General features: G+C 33.4%; 1 protein-coding gene across 3 annotated transcripts in view; it reads left to right on the forward strand.

The window, feature by feature from the left end:
* The first annotated feature begins 3,788 nt into the window (after positions 1 to 3,788).
* Calcrl (calcitonin receptor like receptor) overlaps positions 3,789 to 23,648 on the forward strand; it is a 103,844-nt gene continuing 83,984 nt past the window's right edge. Inside the window, exons 1-2 of one of the 3 annotated variants that reach the window (XM_004872313.4) lie at positions 3,789 to 4,212; positions 18,384 to 18,451. The gene's annotated coding sequence lies outside the window, so the exon portion shown is untranslated. The remainder of the gene's footprint in view (positions 4,213 to 18,383; positions 18,452 to 23,648) is intronic. The other 2 variants (XM_021250255.2, XM_021250253.2) reach the window with 2 other exon arrangements.

Consider the following 23,648-nt stretch of genomic DNA (forward strand, 5'->3'; position numbering starts at 1 on the left):
TTGTCTTTAGCAGACATGATCCTCCATCCTCTGAGTGCTTCTAGAAAACTCTGAGAACTTGAGTCACCGGGTGTTTCTTGTGCTCCTACCCACAAAATTCTTAAAATTTGTATGAGTATGTTTCTTGGATGCATATGAATCTATTTATTGTGAGGAATGGGTACATTTACGTAGCACATCTTGATGCTTGTGCCACCCTCCATCCTTAGGTCCCTTTCCATCTCCTCCGAGTCTATCTCTGCACCTGATAACAGTTTGCCTGCTGGCTTCTTAAGCTCTCCTTCACCCCTGTATAGATGTTTTTCCTAAGAGAGGTGCAGAGTGCCCATTGCCCAGCGCTGTCTCTATGGAGCTCCATGTGCTGCATTGGTTGTCTGGAGATCTGATTTGTATCCCCTAATCAGCTATGTAGGAGTTCAGCTACTTTGGCCTAGCCATGGGTGTCAGAATTGTGTAGCTTTGAATATATATACTACTACTAAAGATGGTATACCATTTTAGTCTCTGTTGTTTATTTGTATCATGTTTTAAAATTTAACTGTTATTTGCCTTTACACTTAATATTTTATGAAACAAATATTCTTTTGTTATACATAAACTGATGCTTTAACTGTTTAACTATACATAACTGATGCTTTAACCATAAGCACCTGCCTATTATAACTCTAGCTATTGAAATGTTCTCTTAGATATCTTAGTTGTTGTTGGGATTCTTTAAAAAAGAGATAAAATTTCATTTTTATTCCGGTAGGAAAGGAACTTTGGTTAAGTTGAGAATATTTGACACTAGATGGCAGGATGAGACTATAAATACCAACTTCTCAAAGCTGAGAAAGTTCTGCTGATTTCTCAAAGATCATGAGTTCTGAAGCAAATAGATTATTTTACTTTTTAACATATGCAGTCTATATATTTCCACATTACTTTATATTTTAAAATTTGCACTGTATATAATTGTGTGATGATAAATAATAGCCATGAGTTTTTGAAATGAGAAACATACAAATTGCTAAAACTTTTAAAAGTTGTATAAACATTATGACAATAATTTTAAAAAGCTATCTGTTGGTATATGGAAAACATTAATGGTTCTTGGCATCTTTTGAACTTAAAGATTACATTATTTAAGAAAAATATGACTTGGTCATTTAATCAAATGCTATTTAGGATAAGATACTAAATGCAGATCTAAATAAACTCTTCATTTTTTACAATCAAGGTTGATAGTCTACAAATAAGAATCATTTCAGAATAAATTCATATCCAGAGATGAAAAATAATCTTTTCCAAAATGTGAACAAAAACTATCCTAGAAATTGGAAGAATTATTATAAACTCTTCTGGAAAAGATTGGGATTTCTAAAATAAGTTACTCACTGTCAATATTCATTTGCTACTTGTCAGTGTAGATACATATGCCAGGGTGACCATATATGATATTTATCTTAACTAGAACACTAAATATAATTTGAGACTGCTCTAGGAAACTGACAAATATAATTACTCTACCCTCACCTGTTTACTCTTAAAAAGTTCACATTGTACCCCCATTTAAAGTAAGCGTTATTTTTTCGTATTTTAAAATAAAATTTTAATTAACCTGCCATGTGTTATTTGCCAGTATTGGTTGTTTATTCAACCAAGAGTTACCCTTCAAAGAATCATGAATATTAATTGATATCCAAATCATTGGAACTCAACAAGAATTGATTTCAAAAGTAGGCAAATATTTGGTGAATTCCTTCTTATGTTATTTGACTCTCCTGAAGAAAAACACATTATAAAATTTTAAAAAGTGATCAGTTTAGCTGATAGAAAACTAAATTTATCAATCCCCAAGTTTGGTCTGAATTAACTTAATTAATATAAACAGGAATCCAGAGACTGAGTCAGTATCTTCCTAACTGGGCAGAAAAGCATGTTTCACATGGTAACCTGCACTCCTTATTTGGGTCCCATACATACAGGCCCCCAGTAGAGGCAGAAGTCTGGTGCAGAAGTCTGAAATAGACAAAGATGGCTGCTGATCATAAACATCATTATTCATTTGTGCACTGTTCTTCACTTCTAAGGAAAGCTTTGCTGATAGTGCTCTGCTGGGTTACATCTAGACTGTGCTGGCAGCACCAGCTGCTAATTGCAGAATTTAGCTGTTGATACCTTGTGAGGTAGTCAGTCCACTGTGCCTCAGTGACTAAGTACCACGGCACAGATTATTTTTCTATAGCTCCCTCAAACAACTGATGGTGAGCTTAGAATTCATGCTTGATCACTACTTTTTAAATTACTGCAGATGGCTTCAGTGTGCTCTGAATAGGGATTATAATACATAAATACAGGGGGTGATAAAATACTACAATATGCGATTAAATTTTAAAAATATAGTAAAAAACAACTTGCCATTAATCCCTCTCAGTGTTCTCCCTCCTGATTCAAACACACATATCCATCGTTCTTGCCACTTCTCAAAGCAGTTCTGGAAGTCTTCTTTCTTAAGTCTCTTATGAGATGTGATCACAAATATGGTAAATGCAGCAGCCAAGTGCCATCCAACGGAAAGACAGAGTGGTAAACACATTACGGTGTGTCCTCACCCTCTTTATTCACCAGAACTGACACCGTGGGACTTACAGTTCTTTCACAAAGTCAAAATGATCATGAAATGTAAACATTTTCAATTGATTCAGGACATTCAGGCAGCCAGAAGGGGGCAGCTAAAGACTCACGAAAAGGATTCCAAATCTGCTTCAGAAAGCAGTGAGAATGAAGGGTTAGGTGTGTCTGGAATGAGGGGAGTACCCTGAAGGGGATTAATGCCAATGAGTAGTTTACCCTAATAACTTTTGATCACACTTCCTACATATATGCTATGTAACACTTGATTAATGCCACATTGACTCAGAATCACTTCACTAGTTATTGAAATGTTCTAAGTGCAGCCACAGTTATGCAAACATTTGTTGTCATATTTAAGTGTGTGTTTGAGACGTTTCCCTCACTTAGCTTTTCACAGGGCCCTATGCAATTTGATCTACTCATATCAGCTCCCGGAAAGTCCTCATACCATTTATTTCTTCTGAAATCTATAAAATGTCCACTCCCAACCATCTGATTCTGAAGATGTATTTTTCCCTTTCCTTCGAAATAATTTATAGAGATGATATTGGTACAAATTATTCAGGAATCTTAAGGGACTATAACCCTAGGCCTACATATCTACTCGATAGTTCAACTATAAATACTACTGCATCGATTAGTCTCCCTATTTGGAATAGCACTTGTTATATTGCAGAGGAGAAAGTCTTGGATAGAGTTTTAGGATATAAACCTAAAGCATGATTTTTTTCATTTACTAGAGTTTACTACTACAAATGAATGAATGAATCAAAAATATTAATTCTGTCAAAAACTAATTCGAAAATATCCATACAATTATGTCATAAGCAGATGAAAAAAGATTTAAAGACTGTGGGATAAAGTTTCTTGATCTAATTGTGGAAAACTGAATGAAGAATAAAATCTGCTTGCCAGAACTCCAAATCAGTGAGTCAGATCACAGAACTAATTTTGGCGAATGTAGCTTTTTCACATACTCATTTTTGAAGAAAGACATGTTAGATAATTTTTTCCTAGATGCTGGTAATCACTAATTCACCCCCCCCCACACACACACAGGCACGCCTTTGATTCTTTTATATTCAGATTTCCTTCAAGTCACTGGCAGCTTGGTTTGGCGAGTTCCAACAGAGCTCAGTCAAGGTGAAAGCCAGCCAGCTCTTGCTGCTAACAAAGTGTTCATGCAGCACATGAGCTCTGTCTGTTCAGGCTGCCTCTTGCTCTGGTCTCAGAATAAGAAAGGAATTGCTCCTCTCCTGGGGTATGCTATTTGAGAAAGAAAGTAACCTAACACTAACTGCAGGCGGGGTCGGAGTGATGTAACAGGAAGCTCTGATTTTTCCCTTCTCTGCTGATCATTTACAATCTGACAACACTTCCAATCCACTCAGAACAACTCCTCTCACCAGCAGTGTCACCTCCTGCCTTAGGACCGTCAAGCTCTGCCTCCTGGAGCTGCCCCTGCCTGCAGGATCCCATTGTAAGCTTTCACTCCTCCCCACCTTGCCTGGCTCTACATCTCTGCTGGAGAATCACAGAAAATCAAATTCCATCCTGAGACTATCTCACCAAGAATTTCCTTACGAGCTGTGCTAGGTAAGTGCTTCCTTTGAAATAAATAGATTTATTGGGAGTAGTATTCTCATGTTGTTTGGCAGTGTTTCCACCAAGAATTTGGTGAGTAGCATTGAAATGCTGTTGCAGCAATCATGCTTATTTCACGTGTTGAGAAACTACAGCATATTACCCCAAAGTGCATACGAAACCTAATACTACTGCATATTGTTACTTACAGCTATATTCTAGAAAATAATTTACCAAGTAATAAAAATCTATATGGATGAAAAGGCATGAACAAACAGTTTAATCATGAAACAGTGCCTTTTAACATAAGCACTACTATTAGATGAACTTGAATCTTGGCAGTCAGAAAACACTTCTCCCCCAAGAGGGGGTCTTTAAACTTTCCATATAATCAGTATTCTATGCGTATGGGGTCTGGGAGACTCCCCGAGAACTCTGTGGTTGAAACAATGCAGAGTTAAAAGAAAATTTATTGTATTTGCCTTTCACTTCTATTTATATTTCTATCTCTATTGAACTCGTGGAATTTTCATTGTTTGTTGTTGCCCGTTGTGTTTTATCTCTTTGGGGAAATTTGATCTGTTTTGGTTGTATTTAGATCATGGAGTGGACTATAGAGAAAAGCAGACAACACATCTGGAGTTATAAGATGTAGAAATTTCTGTATTAATTCTACATTTTTAACACTTTTTAACCGAGAGAATTTATTACTTCAACTTGACAGGTACCCCTGCTCTGCAAGCTTTTGGGGGACGGTATGATAGCGAGATGACTGTAGATGAAAAAGGATAGCAGAACTTTCTCAAATGAATGTATCAGTGGAGAAATTAAAGTATACATTTCAAAAAGAATTTTCAGGATCGAACTCACTGAAATGTTGAGATGAAACAGCAGTTGATGCTATTTTCAGCAGTATAGGCTGTCCCGGACAATTTAAGGAACTAGCATCTATTAAGTTGTAGGGTTTAGGGATATCACCAATTTGTTGCCAGAGAAAGTTAGATGTCAGATTTGGGCTCAAATCATGTGGACTGGAATAATTATAAAGAATGTATTTTCTTACTTAAATTCAGTTCTGCAAGCCGTGCAGTGAGAGCATCCCGTGCTTTGTCACTCATGGCCTGGTACCCTAACAATAAGCTGTAAACTCATCCGGAGTAACTCCCTGTCGCTCTTCCACTCGATTTTCCCACAGATTTCTCAGTCTAGTGGAAACGTGCATTAGTTCTTTACCTTTATGATTCTGTAAAAGTGTTATGTCTGGTTTGTCTCTTTTCAATCTTACATTCTACTACTGAGTTCCCTGACACATGGGAAGTGTTTTTGGAATATGATTGTGTAGTCATTAGATAATTTGAGAAAGAAGAAGGAAACAATACATTAAGTGATTTGATCTCATGGGTTAGTAACAAAAATTAAACCAGAATCATTTTAAGTCCAATTTTCTTAAAAGGAGATGTTATATTTATATCGTATTTTATGATTAACTCCTTAAACTCTTCTAATTTGTATTTAATTGCTAGCCCCAAATGCATAATTCTTTTCCAAAATTTAATTAAGTGCTCTTATCTGTATTAATAGCATGGTTTTGTAATCTTTGTTATCAAAATATGGCTGAAAAACACTGAACCATATATTTTAAGGGTCACTAGGACAAAAAGTTATTATTACTATTTGAATAAGTAACTGGAAAATTGAAACCAGTATTCTTGTTATTATATAATAAATTTTGCTTTTTAAAATTAATGTCAAAGTATCAATGTATGCTTTTAGCCATAAATATAATTTATTTTTTCTAGACATTTCCCTGCAACATCAGAAAATCAATCATCTCTAACATATAAAACACAGTATTGATAAATTATATAATTAATATGAACTGAAATATGTTTTAACTAAATCATTCTGTTTTTAAGAAATGTGATTTTGTTTATTGCTACAAGATCTTTTTTTCTAATATATCTTAGTACACACCAAAGCATTATTTTAAGTTTAAAAATGAAGAATGTTAGTATATGTAAAACTACTCATTCACTTTGAAAGAATTCAGAAAAACAAAAAGAAAATGCAAATAATTATAACTCATTCTACATTATTAAAGTTTATTTTAAGTGATTAGCCAAGATATATTAATTTTTTTCTGAAGGTGCTTCATAATATATTAAGATTTAAATGGGGTCAACAGACTAGAATATTTATGAGAACATATACATTCACCTGTGTGTATTTCCTATTATTTTTATGTATAATAAATACATTTTGGTTAAAATGTTAAGATAATATTATAACAAAAAGATTACTTGATATGTTTTATATTGATCTGGAACATTATTTGATAAATACAAAACTAACTGAACTTTAGTTAATGACATTATTTTATATCTCTGACTTGGATCATATTTGGAATCAGTGTAACAATTATCTGTTATCAATTTTATCATATGTTTAAATTTTGATAGTGACAACTGGTGGGGATTGTTTTTGATCTTTCTAGGATCATTAACACAATCACGTTTAAAGAAATGAAATAGGTATTCACTAAACAAAACCTATAGCTTATGTATAATTTTGGATGCTGAAAATGTAATTGTTTTTTGGCCACATAATGAGGAAGGAGTCAACTCTTCCAAAGACAAATGTATTCAAGCAACATTATTTGAAGTGCTCAGCTTTATTCTTAATCTAATTTTTGTTTAGGATTAAGAGTCCCCCTTACTCCTTAAACATAAGCTGTGTTATTGCAATGGTGTTAATGGAAGACACTCAGAAAGTCGCTTGGAGTACATCTGGGTTCTTGATGTAATCAGAATTTTAGAGAATGCATTTAACATGGGCAAATAGTGCACAGCTATTTAAAATGCTTGCTGAATCCAATTGTGAAGTTTGTGGGTAAACTCTAAACATTCATAATTTCTCTTGTTCTACCAATGTACTTGTATTAGGCTACATTTATTCCACAGTTATTCCAATTTAAACAGAAAAGTCCTCAATAAAACCAAGTGTTTATTTTTCATGTTTAGTTAGAAATACAGTATTTTTGTTAAATCAGTTTTGGTCAAGTAATCTGTACATTTTCCCATATTTGAGTAAACAAATCAAATTAATTCACTTTTTAATTTAGTAGGCCATTTTACAAAAAAAAAAGAAATCTATTTAGTTTTAAAGGATACAATGAACATTTTATTTTTATTAATAAAAAATAAGACATTTTTACTGGCTGTGAAATGAGTTAGGGTCTATGTTTACTAGATTGCTAGAATTAGAATCAGATGATAGTTATAAACATGTTTCTTCCATCCATTAGTTTAACAGACATTACTACACAAAAATAACACTAATTTTTAAAAAATTTATTTTTAAATGTAAAGTAACTTTTATCTTTTCATGATTTTAATTAAATGTATTACATGTTTTTTACCACTATATCAATTAAAAAGACAAAATCCCAACCCAAGCCAACATAAGCCACAGTGAATAAGTAATCCCTGATACTGAAGCTATAAGTCCTATTTTATACTAATATTATTAGATATAACTTGATTTTCAGAGAAACTTTATTTCCCTTAACATGGGACATATTTTTAACTGTATAATATTTGATATAAGTTTGATTTACAGTTCATTATATAAATTTTTGTATAAACCTGTAGTTATTTCTATATACAGATTCAGTTTAACCTGCTCACAATTATGTGCTTCTCATAAAAATTATAGAGTCCTGAGTGTATTATTTGCTGTATGAAATGGTTAAATGCAACTAGATGATTCACAAGGGTTCTCTCTCTTCACATTTTATTCACATGGAACATCCATTGTATGTCCTTGCATAAGTGCATAAGTTTGGCTTCATCTGTCAAAGTTAATATAAATTTTTCCTACATCCACATACTGATTTTATCGATATGTTTCACAAATGAATGGTAATTTGAACCCATGTTCATTAATTAAGATTTTCATGTAGACATTTTGCCTATAAACCTCAATTTTGCCTTCCTTTCAAGGATAATTTGAAAGGAAAATTCAAACTGCGGTAAGTACCACTGAGGGATACAGTGTATTTCAACAAGAAAGAAGGATGGAAACTATGGGAAGAGAATGTCATCAATACAAAAACTGTAATTGTTCCCCAAAGTTTGTAGTTATTTTTCTTATATGAGATTTGTTTACCTTAAGGAAAATCTAATATCCAAGTAACAGGTTTAATGCTATACTACTTGGTCAGTGTATGTATCTTTTAAAAATTTACTTCCAATGGAATTTTTTGGTTTTAAGTCTTTTCAAAAAATATGCCAATATATTTTGTTAGCTAAAGGAAAAGAAACTTGCCTATTAGGTTTTGAAATTTAAGTGTGTAGTATTTACACAAGTGCAGCCTAGATTCAGAATTGATCATCCACATGTAAAACCCCAGTTCACCACTTATTACTTCCTCTTTCTCATCTATGAAATGGAAGTGATTCATAATGCAAGCAAGGTGAACAAGTATAGTTTATAACTACAGTTTGGGAAATGATCGTCCTTTTGCCATCATATAAAACATGACAGAATATAATAAAACAGATACTGCTAATCATTAGTCCTGTAGAACTTGAGCATTAAAAAGTGCCTTCATAGAAAGAATTATAAAAGGTATATTGAAAAGAAATTAATGTCTCTATTTTTTATGCATGAAGCTTGATGAAGTACATGACCACACAATCATTAAAATGAAATAGTAATTTAGCCCTATGTTTGACTCTGTATCTTAAATATTTTGTCGCACTATTGTATATTAGCATACCTCACATTACTGTTGGTGTAATGTCAAATAGGGTTAATAACTCTATGAATTTCAACTAAAGGTTTCTAAACACAAGATAGTAAAATAAAATTTGTTACTTGAATTCTGTGTAATATTTTGGAAATAAATATAGATGACTCTCTAGAAATTTTTAATTGTGACTAGTACAACAGCTACAGAAGCTCAAAAAAAGAACATTAAGAATGACTCAGTAACTCAATTTTTAGAGTTCCAAGTTTTTTTGTGGCTATTTTAAAATGTCTATTATAGTGACATCTTATGACTGACTACTGGTAAACATATATATTCTTTTGTATTATATTTTTAAAATATAGAGAAAGAGCGTGAAATGGAATGGCAAAAGACAATTAGGGTTGCACATACTTATCTTAAGAATCTATTTTTGAATATTTATGAATTATGATCCACAGTGAGTATTAATGAAAACTCTTTCTCCAGAAACAACCAGCAAAGAAACTACATTCATAGACTCCCATTTTTCATATAGTTGAATGAGTTTCATGGCATCTCCCTTTTTGGGAGGATCTGTCAAGAATAGCATGGTATTCTGTATATCATTCTCATAGGCTCTCTCAGAATTCCCATTCCTCTAATTGCTCTCAGGACAGCATATTTTATTTGAGAAGGAAAATATTCTGATTTCTATCCCTGGCATAATTTAGGCCTTTCAAAGAAAAATCTATAATTTAACTCATATGGCTATGCAGTTATTTCTATAGATGCTAGGATAAATAGCATGGCTTTTACAATGATTATATACAAGGAAATGTTCTCCATTAAAGTATGAAACATCAAAGTTATAGAATGGTAGAAAAGTAGAGAGTCCCAAATATTTTAATCAGGGGATGCTAAAATTATGAGCCAATTAGAAGTTGTTAGATTGTTCTTTATTTTAGAGGTTTTTATTTTATTTTGGATTTATCATCCGTGATTCAAAGTTGTCTGAAATAATACAGAAAATACCTGACTTATCAAGCTTTGACATACTACAAAACACTCTAGTTAAAACTTAGACTCCTGAACTGGTAAAAATGTGAAAAAGTACAGTGGCAGAGAACAGCATGGATTAAGAGTCCACACTTGTGTCTGTACTGTCTTTACAATGGCATGGTGGAGGGGTATTGTCCTAGGCCAGGCTTGCCTTGAACTAGTGGAGATCCTCCTGTCTCAGCCTCCCAAGTGCTGGATTTACAGATATGCGCCACCACACCTGGCTGCTTACCTTTAACTACCGATATAGGACTTGGCACATTAGTGTTTTGTAAAACTGAGAAGCATGTTAATAAACTCTTTGTTGATTATATATATATATATATATATATATATATATCTTGAAGGCTGTAGGCAAAGTGAACTCTGGTTCATTAAATTTGAGCATAATTTTATGATCAAAAACCCTTGTCTCTTCTGATTATTTCTAGTTCGGGATGTGGAACACAGCATAGTAAATCCTTTTTAAAAAGTGTAACCAAGGAAGATAACTTTTGAAGTATTAAATTAATTTTACAATGAATGAAATATTGAGAAAACCCACCTTATAGATTTCAGTGCTGTCTGCTTACTCCAATTTTATTTTGATCTAATCTCATATGGAGACTTTTATGTTCAAAACCAGGCATTTTTCAAAACATTTTTCTTGAGAAAATGACTTTCTTGACCACATTTCATTTGTTTCAAAATTAAGTTTTTGATCATGAAATCAATATGTTCATATTTAATAAAATGACTATACCAAAATTAGCAGTTAGTAGATGGGTTCCAGTCTTTACTAGCATGTGCTTTATTTTTTAAAAATTACATCTTTACACTTAGATAGCACTTTGCTCCTAATTGCACACAATACTTTAGATTTTTTCCACAAATAATTACATAATGCAATAATCACGGAAAGAAATACACTCTAGATGTACAAAGTTTCCTATCTAGACTTCTATCACAACATTTCAATTCCAATGGGAATATCTATTTGGAATACAGTTAAATTTGTAATAAGCAACATATTATTTCATTGATGCAATTTCTAGAAATCAGTGTGAGACTACTGTTTGGAAGGAAGTAGCTCAGTACCCTTCTAAGTTTCCCATTCTTCTTTTTCTCTACTACTCCTCCCATAAATTTCGTTGCAATATCTGAATACGGAAAAAATTCTAATCTTCCTTATTTGTGGTCCTATATAGTTCCTGAATTTCAGATTTTAGTGTCTCTACTTCCTTTTGTTGCTTCCTTCCACTTTAGACAAGTTCCTGTCTTGCTAGTACTTCTGATATAAGTTGGCACAAATTTAAAGGAAAGTAATTATATCATCTAAATGACAATTAAAAATTATCTGGAGGCGTCTTTCAGTGACCACAGAATACTTTTTGCCCAAATATCAGGATGCTTCATCCCTCACTTCCTCATAGTCTCCTGTGATGCAACCTTTTCTATGGCTCCTACTCTAACAACTGTTTAAAAATTGAACCTACGCTTCTGCCACCACAATACTCTTTCCCTTGTCATCTATTTTGGTTTGTCCTGAATTTTTTCTATGACATTAATCACTGTGAAACAAACCCTCTACTCCAATTTACACTTGTTCTATATTATTATTTATTTTCTATCCATTACACTAACATGAACTCTCCACAGGTGCACGGAGTGCTACTAGCTTTTTTCTCACTGTTGTATTCTAAGCATTTATATGCAGGCTTACACATACTGAGTGCTTAAATGTTAATTAATAAACAGTTGCGTGAGAGCATGGATTTTTGTACCAGTCTCTATTTTACAGAAAACTGGGTATTGACTTTATGTTATTTTGTACCCAATACACAATAGATACCAGAGCTGCAACTCTGAAGATGTTAGAAGCACTGCTTGTTTCCAAAGAGAAAATACTCAAAGTTAGTTACTATTTTATTATTCTTAGGTCAACCTGATATTTATCTCCACACACTCTTTGTAAGGGAAGATAACTAAGTAAAAATGCCTACTACAGTGACTTTTGTGTCAGAGATTCACTGAATTCCAAGGGTGACTTTTCAAACTGGAATAAATGAAAGTGTTATTCAGTGTTTTAACACGAAATGTTGAAGTCTCTCCTTAAGTAGCCCAACAGTGGTTGAAACTGGCAGAATTTCTTTTTAAAACTAGTAAACTTGCCAACTGCTGCCTCCCCACAAAAGCCTTACTCCATTACTTATTGCCTTTCTGAACAATAGGGCTACATAGTAGAAAAACACTTAGAAGTGGAGTTGAAGGAAAGTAAATCCAGCATTTAGAAAACCATATACTGTAGAATACAACTTCCGTTTAATGGCAAATCTGTCTGGGAAGCATTGAATTAAATTTTATTAATCTGTAAATTATCAAGTTTATATGTGTTGATAACTATTTAAAGATAATTGTAAAAGGAATGCCAACTGTGAATGGTCTTTCATCATTGAATAGTTTTGGGAGTTTCTTAAAGTTAAAAGCAAAGGACTATTTTAAAAATTCAGATGTACATTTGTGATCAAATAAAATCGTGACTTGTTTGAAACCTTCATGATAGACTTTTTTAAAATGTACTTTTAGAAGTGACACAACTCACAAGTTGTAACAATGCAACTTTTTGTAATTGAGATTTCTTGTTTGAGAATCATAGAGCTAACCTCTTCTTTTCTTTTAAAACAGAATCCTAATCACGCATTCACCTAGAAATATGACAACTTGAGTTTTTTTCTTCTGAGCCCAGATATGTGTATCATTCAGAAAAACAATAATTTTCCTTTGAGAAAATATTGATTGTCCAAAAATATTGATTGTCAATTCTTTTCAGAGAAAGTAAAATAATATTCTTTCCATATTCTCTAAAAGCACTCTTTATTAGATTGCAAGCCATAAGCATTGGACTATTTTGCATTAAACTGAGCTCTCTCTTAAATGAAGTATTGCTCAAAAGTAAAAGTAAATTGTCAAATGATTTATACTTCCCGCCATCCTTTCCTGTTCTTTAACTCTACTTGAAATTTCTGACTTTATTTGCAGTAATAGTTATCAACTAGTGCATTTATGATAAAGTTGTTCTCATAAAACCTAAAGAAAATAATGTTTTAAAAAGCAGTAAAATGTAAAATAATATAAAAATTAGTCCACATTCAATTTTGTTCTTGTATGTAGTATTTTCTGCATTAGATTCTAAAAATATATGTGCCTGCACAAAGTTATGGTGAGATGGCCCAACAGAAGATAATAATAATAAAACAAAATCTGGGACCAATAACAACTTTTATAAGGACAAAAGTGTGACAGTTTCTAATCTGAGTGGATTTTATGAAATGGTAGAAAAGACACTTAAAATAACTTGGATGTGAATAAAAGCCTTGAAAGAATTTTCAGTTCAATTACTTTGCACTTGTAATTTGCATGCAATAATTTCTCCGTCTGAAGAACCACATCAGCCTTTCTCAAGCTAATTTCAATCCCCACAAAGGGAACTGATCATGCCCAGTATTTCTAGTCACAAAAAGGCATTGCCAAGATATTTGTTCTCCCTTATCTAAATGCAGCAGAGGTGACAAATACTTGAGTGCCTGTGCTAGCAGAATTCCACTTGTAGCTTGAAGAAAGTTTATTATAATTGTCTTGTAATAAATTAGGTATACAAAATTTGCTATAAATGTTAAATAGCATGACAATCTAGGACAGAAAAAAAATCCAGGAAATTCTCATCTAAAAAGTAGAAAGATATGAATAAAGTTAACTTAGCAATTATTGATGGCTGAATGAAAAGCCTGATATAAAACTAAGGTCAAGCATAGAATTAGAAAGTAAAGAAACAGGACAAAGGAAAGAGAATTGAACAGAACAAAAGAGGGCAAGAGAGGCTCAAAAGAAGGTCAAAAGAAGATAAACTGATCCAATAAGACATACCTGCATTTTATTCACCAGAACAGTCAGGAAATGCAAGTCCACTGGTGAACTAAGATGGGGAGACACTTTGGATACTTGGCCATGGACAATGGGTACCCCACGTGGGTGGCATTTACAGTCAGCGTGTAAATGTCTTTCAGCTGCTTTATCTAAAAGTTGGGCTAGAAAGAAAAAGTGTTCTCTGGTCTTTGGTTTTGGGAACGGGATTGAGTGTTAAGCCTAAGTGTTGTTCTTTGTTAAGACTTTGGGCGAAGCAAGCATCACCTCTTGGGAAGTAGGCAGGGCCTTCATGCTGAGGACTGAACCCAAATGGAGCAGATGGTAACTCAGGCGGAGGTCCTAGAGTCTCCCTGGGTGCCTCAGTCTCTCGGGGCAGGCTCTCTGGAGATGGTCAGAGCAAGACTGATATATCAACATATCAGGTTCTAAAGTAGAACAACAAAGTAAAAGAGTGAAAATGGTGCATATTTAAATCCAGCGGTTTTCTCTGTAAATAACTAAGCACTGAGCACTCAGAAGGACCCATAAATAAAAAGATACAAACAATACTTCTCTTTTCATTCTTAGGTGAAAATTGTTAGTTTTGGATTGTGGGGCACCTTTTCCCTGTCTGTGTCATTCTAATCTGAAAGTCTTAGGAACTTTGTAATAATCCAAAATATAAATTGACAGACTCAGGAGTACATATACACATACACCTGAGCACCACACATGCACGTACACATACACACATGTGCGCATTAATTCAAGGATTTGGTATCACTGGTATCATAAAATTCCATCCAAATAACTAGGAAAGTAAATAAATATGAAATATAATTTACCCACCTATATCATACTTGTGAAATTCTAAGTGTACAAATTGCTCATACTACAGAAATGTGAAATCTTGTATGGGTTCTTATTTTAATACAAAAAAGCCTTCGATATTCCATCAATATTGTGTGAGACAGCGTAATCTCTCACATACCCAAATCCCCTGATCTATCACAAATATCTTGGATTTTAATTTATTTAGATTCATGAATTCAAAACCAATGTATCATTCTAGAGTTAGTATTCATATACTGAACATTGTTACATAAAACTTATTTTAATCTTAAATCTAAGAAGGAAACAAAAAGGAAGAAAGGAAGAGAAAGAAAGAGAGAGGAAGGAAGGAAGGAAGAAAGAAGGAAGGAAGGAAGGAAGAGATGGTAGATAAATGGATGGATGGGTGAGTGGAGGGATGGAGTATAGCACAAACATATTTAACCACCTATTTGTCTAGAATCCAATTTGTTCATCATCTTCTTGCCTGATCAACACACACACACACCCTCAGAAGTAAACCATTACCTAAGCTTGTTTTGATCACTCCTTTCTTTACTTTATGGCTTTGCTGCTCATGTGTATTTGTTTCTAAGCAATCTATTACTGAGATTTACTTGTTTTATTCTTACTTTTGTGAAAATGGAATCATCATAAACATATTTTTGGAGACTTTCTTCTTACATTCAGTCCTACATTTTTGAGCTGTGTTACCACTAATGTGTGTGGCTCTGGGTCCTGGCTTTCAAAGTCAGTCAGTATTCCAATGCATGAATGTAGCAGAATGTAATTATCCTTTCTCCTGCCGGGAGCCATTTGAATTGCTTCCCCCATTTGGCGATCAGAAACAACCAAGCCATAAACATTTTCCAACTCTCTCCTGTACACATATGTCTGGGCTCCTCTGGGGAACATATTTATGAGAGGGATTTCAGGATCCCACCAGTCCATGGTGCTTGTACCAATTTATGTTCCCACCAACATTACATGAGGTTTCTATTGCACCATATCCTTTCCAAGACTGTGTATTATTGTCAAATTTTGTAATTTTTTCCACTCTGGTGGGTGTAACATAGTATTGCATTGTGGTTTTAATTTGCATTTTCCTAATTATGAATGACAGTGAATTATATGTTAAACAAATGAAAAATTTCCTCTAAAACATTTGTTTCTAATAGAGCAGCAATAACTTGATGTTGTAAAATTATGGTTAATCCATTGCTTTTTATAATTATTTAAGAGAAAGTTTGTCTCTTAGGTGGTCTAGGGTAAGGAAAAAAAGTTTTACTATTTTGAAAACTGGGAATGTGTGAATAGCATTTCTCATCCTGATTAAGAATACGGAGGGGTGATCCCTACAATCAGAGCCCTAACTTTCCATTTCCTTTTATTCAAACGCCCCATCAAATATCTGTCAAAATCTCCTGTGAAAAACAAAGAGAGGAAGAAAAGTGAATAATTCCTTTCCAGGGTCTGTGTGTCTGTCTGTCTGTCTTATTTTTGATCTGCTAAATATTTAAAATAACTTGTGGAGCTTCTTTACAAATCTCTCAAATATGATTTTGTCTCTTCTTACTGGTGTAAAAATTATTTTTTCCACTTTAAAAAATTATAGAGTTTTAAAACATTATGGAATTTGTTTCACATAATTTATCATTTTGCATCAGCTTAATTGACATAGCTATCAGTTCATTTTTTTTTCAATTTAACTAATATATTTCTTCAAGATTTTGATTTTCTTTTAACAAATATACTTAGGCATGTTCTTTTTCTTTAGCTTAATTATCTGCTTCCCTATGACAACACTGCATGGAGAAGATATTTCTATTATTCTTATTTAAAATATATCATTTCTGTGTAGTCAGGATTTAGTTGATTTTAGATTTATTGTCCAATCACCTTACCCAATGGTGCTACTTAAATTACACTGTCTCTAGGTATCTTTATTAATTTCTTTGTGTTTTTATATTTCTTTGTATTCCCTCTTACTGGTTGTCAATCTATCTTACTACATAATTTGATACTACATATATTAATTTTTCAGGAAAAAAGTAGTAGCAGGTACATACTGATACACACTGTAATTTTCTTAATATGTGCCATGATAACCAAAATGAACTACTTAATATATCTGCTGATACTATCTGTGTGTCTGTCCAGAACACCAAGAGGGTGCAAAGTTTCTTCTTAGCATTTTTGGTTGGGACGAAGAGTGAAATTTCTAGAGCCATGCAGTAAAAAAAAAAAAAAATGTTTCTCAGTCATTTCTATTTCTAGTGACATTTTCTAGCAAGTTGGGCAAATATTCAAAATAAACTTCAACTTTGAACCTACCAAATTCCATATGTATGCCAATAAAGCCTGGGCTGAAAAGAGCTTTTATTTTTTTCAAAATAGCTTTTAAAAAAATCTGGTTTCTTAATGTACAAATACATGCCTTTTTCATATGACTAGATCACAATCCTAATTATAGCATATGTTCTTTTGTAATGAATCATTAAAATGTGTGAAAGTGTGAACATTGACAAAGTAATTTAACAAGGTCATTAAAGTACTCCTTGGTTCACAAATGATATTATTGCTGAGATTGCTTTTAATAATAATCCTTCTTAATTATAAATTAGTTAAAATAACAATCCTTTTGACTATTCACATAAATAATCCTACTGTCTTTGTAGAAATCCTTGACAATAACTCAGAGTATTATAAAAGACAGCAGCAAATTAATGTTCTGTGAAGTTTTAGTCAGTAAAAAGCTCCTCAAATCACAGTATGAGTTCATTGAGGTAAATAATTTGTAAAACACAAATCTGATATTTCTGAAATTCCTCAAGTCCAATACTGTGAAAATGCAAAGCAAGGTAAACCATATTATAGCTGTTTCTCACTTTCCACATTAGTTTGAACCTGAAAAGATGTATACAGATCACCTTTATATCCATTCAGTCTTTGCTTAACAGCAGATAAATTTAACTTGTTACTATACCTGATTTGTAAGGAAAGTTAAAGCTCATTTCTGATGCCATCTGGCTCTGGCTTGGGTCTTTTATCCCTCATTTCCCTCCTCTGTTCCTACTCTGCACCAGTCAAGTCATTCTTGTCTCCCACCCTCTCCAGGAACAACCTTTCTACTGAACCCGACAGGGTACACCTTCTCTCTGGGTCACTATTCAAATGCCAGCTTCTCAGAGGGGCTGTTGCATTCTGACTATTATACCACTACCTCATCCTTCTCAATCTAGTCACTTAAGCCTGCTGTATTTTTCTATATATTTGTTTACCGTTTTCTCCTGACAACATAAGCTCCATGAGGTCAGGGACTGATGTACCCCCAGTACACAGACCGAGCCATGTCTCCAGAGAGTCCATGTCTACCTGTGCTACCATCTGAAGCAACAGACAAGAGCTACCTCCATGCGTGTGACCATTAGTGTGCCCATTCTTGGGACATTCCATGCCAAGAAAAACCTCTCACTGGCTTCCAGGCTATCTTGATGGTAGTCTAAATGTGCCTGATTTATCTTCTCCTAATTTTCAATTCAAATTCACCATTTAAAATACATGTCTATGGTGTTAACAGAGAGATACACTGGTATATATCTTTAACTTAAATTCTATAAAATTCCACTCTCCATTAATAATACTAACAAATTCACAGGAATGTTCTCTTGTCATCTAGGACCCTACGATGATACATCAACCACTTTTGCTGCCACCTGTCAAAATTTTGGATGACCCTACTTTCAGGTATTGCATACCTTATGAAAGCATATTCACTATCTATGCTGGATTTCCAGCAGAATCAAAGATATTTAGAACACATTGATTAGAGTAAGACAAATTTCCAAGAATGATATATAGTTCATTTGCGAATGAAGCAAACCTTGAAAGGCAATCCAACAAAATAATGATGACAGTGGAATTATGGACATATGTCAGACTTTCAAAATCATTTCCTTGGGACCTTGAGGGGTAGAATTAACACCCATGTTCTTACTAGTAGTGTTATCTTGAATGTATACACCATGTTTAGTAATACTGGTAATTGAGTGACGTTGCCACAGATGTCATGTATATGTATATATAATGTTTAATTATGTTTAATGTTACAATAGTTCTAGATTATTCATTGTACTAAATCCACAGAGTCACTGTTACACTCCTACGAATGAGTAAAAAATTTTCTCTTAACAGGAACACAAGGTGATACGTTGTTATAAATAGAAACAGGAAAATGGGAGGGTGAATTGTTTTAAATTTTTAAACTACTCTAGATACTATTTTTAAGACACCCTGGCAAAACAAGTTTCAATTTCAATCCTGGGCATTAACAACAGGGTTTAGGGGCCTCAATGTTTCCAAAAAGTATTTTAGACAGATGTTTCGTCTTAGTTATATTTGGCATTAGAGTGCCATGGTGAATGCAATATTAATGGTGCAGTTTTATTATATCTCAGAGCCCTCTTCCTTGCAAAATGAAAGTTCCTGCCTTCAATTATTTTTAGACTGAAAAGTGCTCAGCAATACAATAACTTATCTTGCTAATAAACTGTAAAAATATTAATAAAAGTTTACTAGCTACTTTATCTTAAATTCACAGCTCTACAACACAGTTTCTTATTCCATACTGAAGTTGTGATTTTTAAATTCCAAAGTCATGCTTCTGCACCCCAAAATAGGGGCTCTGTGATTGTTCTTTGTCCCACAGAACATCTTTGGAAACTCATCATTGTTCTCCCTTCCCTGTGTGTCAGCTTCCTTTCCACATTACGTTTCACATGAGTCACTGTTCCGTAGAGCAAAGTCTGAGGGCACGAAATGCCTCTTTGCATCTGACAGCTTTTTCTTCCTGACCTTTTTGTGTGTGTGATGTAGTGCCAGCCAACTTTTATGAGGCCCCAGTGTTGCTTAATGAAGATACATAGGAAAAAGCATATAGTGGAGGAAAATTCAGTTACTGTGAGAGATCTGCTTTTGCCTTCCCACTGTGTACCTGTCAGAGCTTCACATGGAAACCAACAGCATTGCCATGTTTTTACAGTATCTCCCCAAGTTATGAGCTGTCACATATTTGACAGTGAAAAAGTGGCTTAGAAATGCAAGGTCCAAATTTGAACTGCTTTCTCTTAATTAGCCCTGATAAGATTCTTTGTGAGAAGTTATTTGCTGCCTTTGTCATTCTTTTTTCAACTTATATTTCTAACAATTTTAGAGTGAAAATAAGTTAAATTCCGATACGAAACAGGTTGGAAAAATCATCCCTTGGGAGATTAAAAATATAACTGAGAAGTAAGATCAGTTTGCCATCATATTAGGTGAATCACATATGATTTAGTCTTAATTGAAAGGACTACAAAATTGAGATTAAGGAGAGGGGAATTCCTATTCTTAGCTCATTTACCACTGATATGGAATGACCTACCTCATAATAAGGTAGTTCATTAAACCCTCCTTAACTCCTTATTTCTAAGTCTGTAAAATGAACCAATTATACTGCAAGTTTTCTCAGGTCCCTTCCAGAATTGAGACTCTGGAATGTCTGACTATAACTGCTCTGAAGAACAGATTCCAGCTGGAAATAAAATATCACATCAAGTTCTTTCTAACAAGTGATTTGATTTGTAATAGTTTAATTCCTCTCACTTGAGTATTTTTGTATTGCTTTATTTACACAATCATTGAGCCTATTCTAAAATTTGACAGATGGGTAAGAGGTAGGAAAGATAAAAAAAAATAGAGGTGTGTCTCTGGCTAGATTGAATTTTGACCAGAGAGGAATTTATTTCTGCTTACCACTGAAGTATAGTAAACTTGTTGAAAATAACAACTTTCTAATAAATTTCCAATTATGAATAGGTCTATTTCACATTTAACTCTTAATACAATTTAAGTTGAAATCTGATATGCTTTTTCCAAAGCTGAGGAGAGTTATATCAATGGAAATTTGATCTTTTCCATTATTGACTTGAAATTTAATTAAATATATTTACTAAATTATATTAACAAAATTATTTGGATCACAGGCTCTATTGATTTTGTTATTGGTTGAGTTGAACTCTGTAATTATGCCTTACTTTGTGTTATATTTCTAAAATATTTTGGGGACAATTAAACCTTCATAAATTTTAGTTTTCCGTCTATGCATGCAAATGTTTATTAAGAATTATTTTTATCTATAAAAGAACTATATATTCTCCTCAAAAAGACTGCATATGGTGGGACAAGTACCTAGTTTGTGAAAGTTGGATAAGACAATAGGCCTCTAATTATATGACTGTGTCAGAGAATCAGGAGTGGGCAGTTTGGCTAGAACAGTGAGAAATAAAGTAAATATGAAAAAACCAGCAGAGTACTTTGACTTAAATAAAACTTTTCCAACTCCCTATACTCAATTTTATAGTTATAACTTTGTGCTGTTATTCTTAAAGAGGGCACCTATGCATGGATCTCTGAGTCTTGTCCAAGACGACAGGGTGTAACTCCTCAAGTTGTCAATAATTTGGCCACTGTAGTTCATCTGGTAAAAGAGTTAGGAGATGCAAGGAGCTTGGGCACCTGGAATGCAGTGCCCTGACCAGCTGTGCTGGCCTGATCTGCATCACCTCTTTCCTGCTTCCTAAACTTTTGACCTAGATGTGTCACGTAGATTCCAGTTTGGTTAATGTACATAAGTACAAGCACTCTAAAACCTTTTAGTAACATACCTTTTTCATCTCATTAAATGATGCATTGCTAATAATAAAACTTAACTTATGTTTAAAATAAATTATGTGTCAAAACCAGTAACAAGTTTAGTATGTTTTGCTCTAGTGACTCAAGAGCTAAGTTGCCTGGTTTACTTTTAAATTGACATCTTTTTAATCACTTGGTTAAGGTAATAAATAAATGTGCCATCTCTGTTTCCTCATAAGTAAACCTTGGTTAATTATAGTACCTTCTTTATATGTTTTTATAATGTAATCATGAGCCTGAAAAGTTAATCTTATTTTTCATGCCTCTTACCAGTGAATCATTCATTATGTGCCATTTACTTTTCTAGTGCTGGTGGCTACACTATACACAAATAGATGGAGTAGAGGTACAAGTAATTGACCCTTAGATTGGTGCCAAGAATTTAGCAGGTCTTCCAAAAGTGAAAGCTACTGTTATTATCAGTAGTATCATTATTACTATTACGTCTAATAAAAATTAAAATGATAATGAAATTCAGGAAGATTTTTTAAAACATTCATCTATGGCCATTTGGATGAGAAAAAAAATGTAATTTTTTAAATGTATGTAGATATTTTGTTGCAAAGAAGTTTTAAAACAGGGTAAAGATTTTTATAAGAGATTAGAAGAAGCTACCTAGTATCAGTGCAAACAACTGCAAGGGAAAATGTGCACATCACAATATCATAGATTTTAAAATATCACTGCTCAGGTAGTGAGCTACATCTTTATCCTTCTGGATCTGCTCTGCCTTTGATCTCTACTATTTATGTGTCATGAATTTTTCTCACTTTCTTTCAAGGGATCACTTAAAATAACTTGTAATATAAAAACATATTTTAACAGAATAAAACTCTATGAGGGTAATGATTGGAATATGGTTTCAAGGGGAGAAAGAAAGTAGTTTCTGTTAGGAAGAATGCATTCATTTGTTGCAATAAATGTGACAGGTATTAAACAGTTCATCTGTTTATATGTCATTGAAAGCACTTGAAGGGATGCCATAACAGTTATAATTTAAAATGTCAACCTTTAAAATATATCAAAAATCACATGCTTTACAATTGCGCTGTCAATTGAAATGTGAAAAGTTCTTCCAAAATTATTTTGCAGTGTCAATAAAAATTTTTTAAGAGTATTCCTTTAGAAGAAAGTGTTACATTCTTCTTCCCCATAAGGAACGTAATTAAATAATAATTGAATAAACAAATACTTATAATTAGTATTTTATAATTATAAATAAATTGTTGAACAAATACGCATATAAATTTTCTTACCATAAAAATATGATGCTATAATATTATGCCTTCATACAGTGCATTTGTAACCAGAAGAAGTAAGCTTATCCAAATTTGATTTAAACCCCACCACAGAAACTGGATCTAGGGTAATGCAACTTAATACTACAAGTATTGAGTACAAGTATGAAGTGAAAAATGCGCTTTTGGTGCTAGTAGTAAATGAATAAATGTGCCTGTGAAGTTGATGGGTTGAAGATATAAAAAACTTCCTGTTTTGTTATTAACGATAATAAATTATAAAGAAGTAGGAAAGATCCATTGCAACCAGAACTGTATAATTACTTGTGTCTTTATCATATTTGTAATATGACCATTAGCAAATACTTACTTTGATTTTTGGCAATGAGAAATGATATATTTACAAAGACATAAGAAGTTGTTGACATTTATTTAATCATAAATGGGAGAAGTTCTTTTTCAGAGGTGGGTTGACTCACAAAATAAATAACTGGAGCCAGACATGGTGATACGCATTTGTAATTCCTGCACTTTGGAAGGCTGAGCCAGGAAGATCCCAAATTGAAGCCTAGTTTGGGCAACTCAGTGACTTAGTGAGACCCTACCTCAAAAACAAAACCAAAAAAGGGCTGAGGATAAAGTCAATGTGAAGGTTCTGGATTCAATCTCTAGCATGGGGTAGGGTGGGTGGGCAGGAGAGCAATCAGTTGAAGAGAGAGTATTTAAGGGAGATTTTTTTATGTGTGGGGCTGAGACAGACCTCAGTCGGCAATCTGACTCTGCATCCCAACTTCAGCCCCAGTCCACTGGAATTTAAATGAATTCTAATAGTGCAGTACATAGTTCCTTTGTGTAGGAAAACTCACTTTAACAACCAAGCACACAACAGATACCTTGTTTGTTGCTCTCAAATATTTTAGTGCTATTTCATTTATTTTCCATTATGCCTCTTAGGCCTTATTTAAGCTTCCTTC

The sequence above is a fragment of the Heterocephalus glaber genome, unplaced genomic scaffold (genome assembly GCF_053883595.1).
Source record: "Heterocephalus glaber isolate CG9 unplaced genomic scaffold, H.glaber_assembly_v1.0 deba00001058, whole genome shotgun sequence".
In the NCBI taxonomy this organism is placed as follows: Eukaryota; Metazoa; Chordata; class Mammalia; order Rodentia; family Bathyergidae; genus Heterocephalus; species Heterocephalus glaber.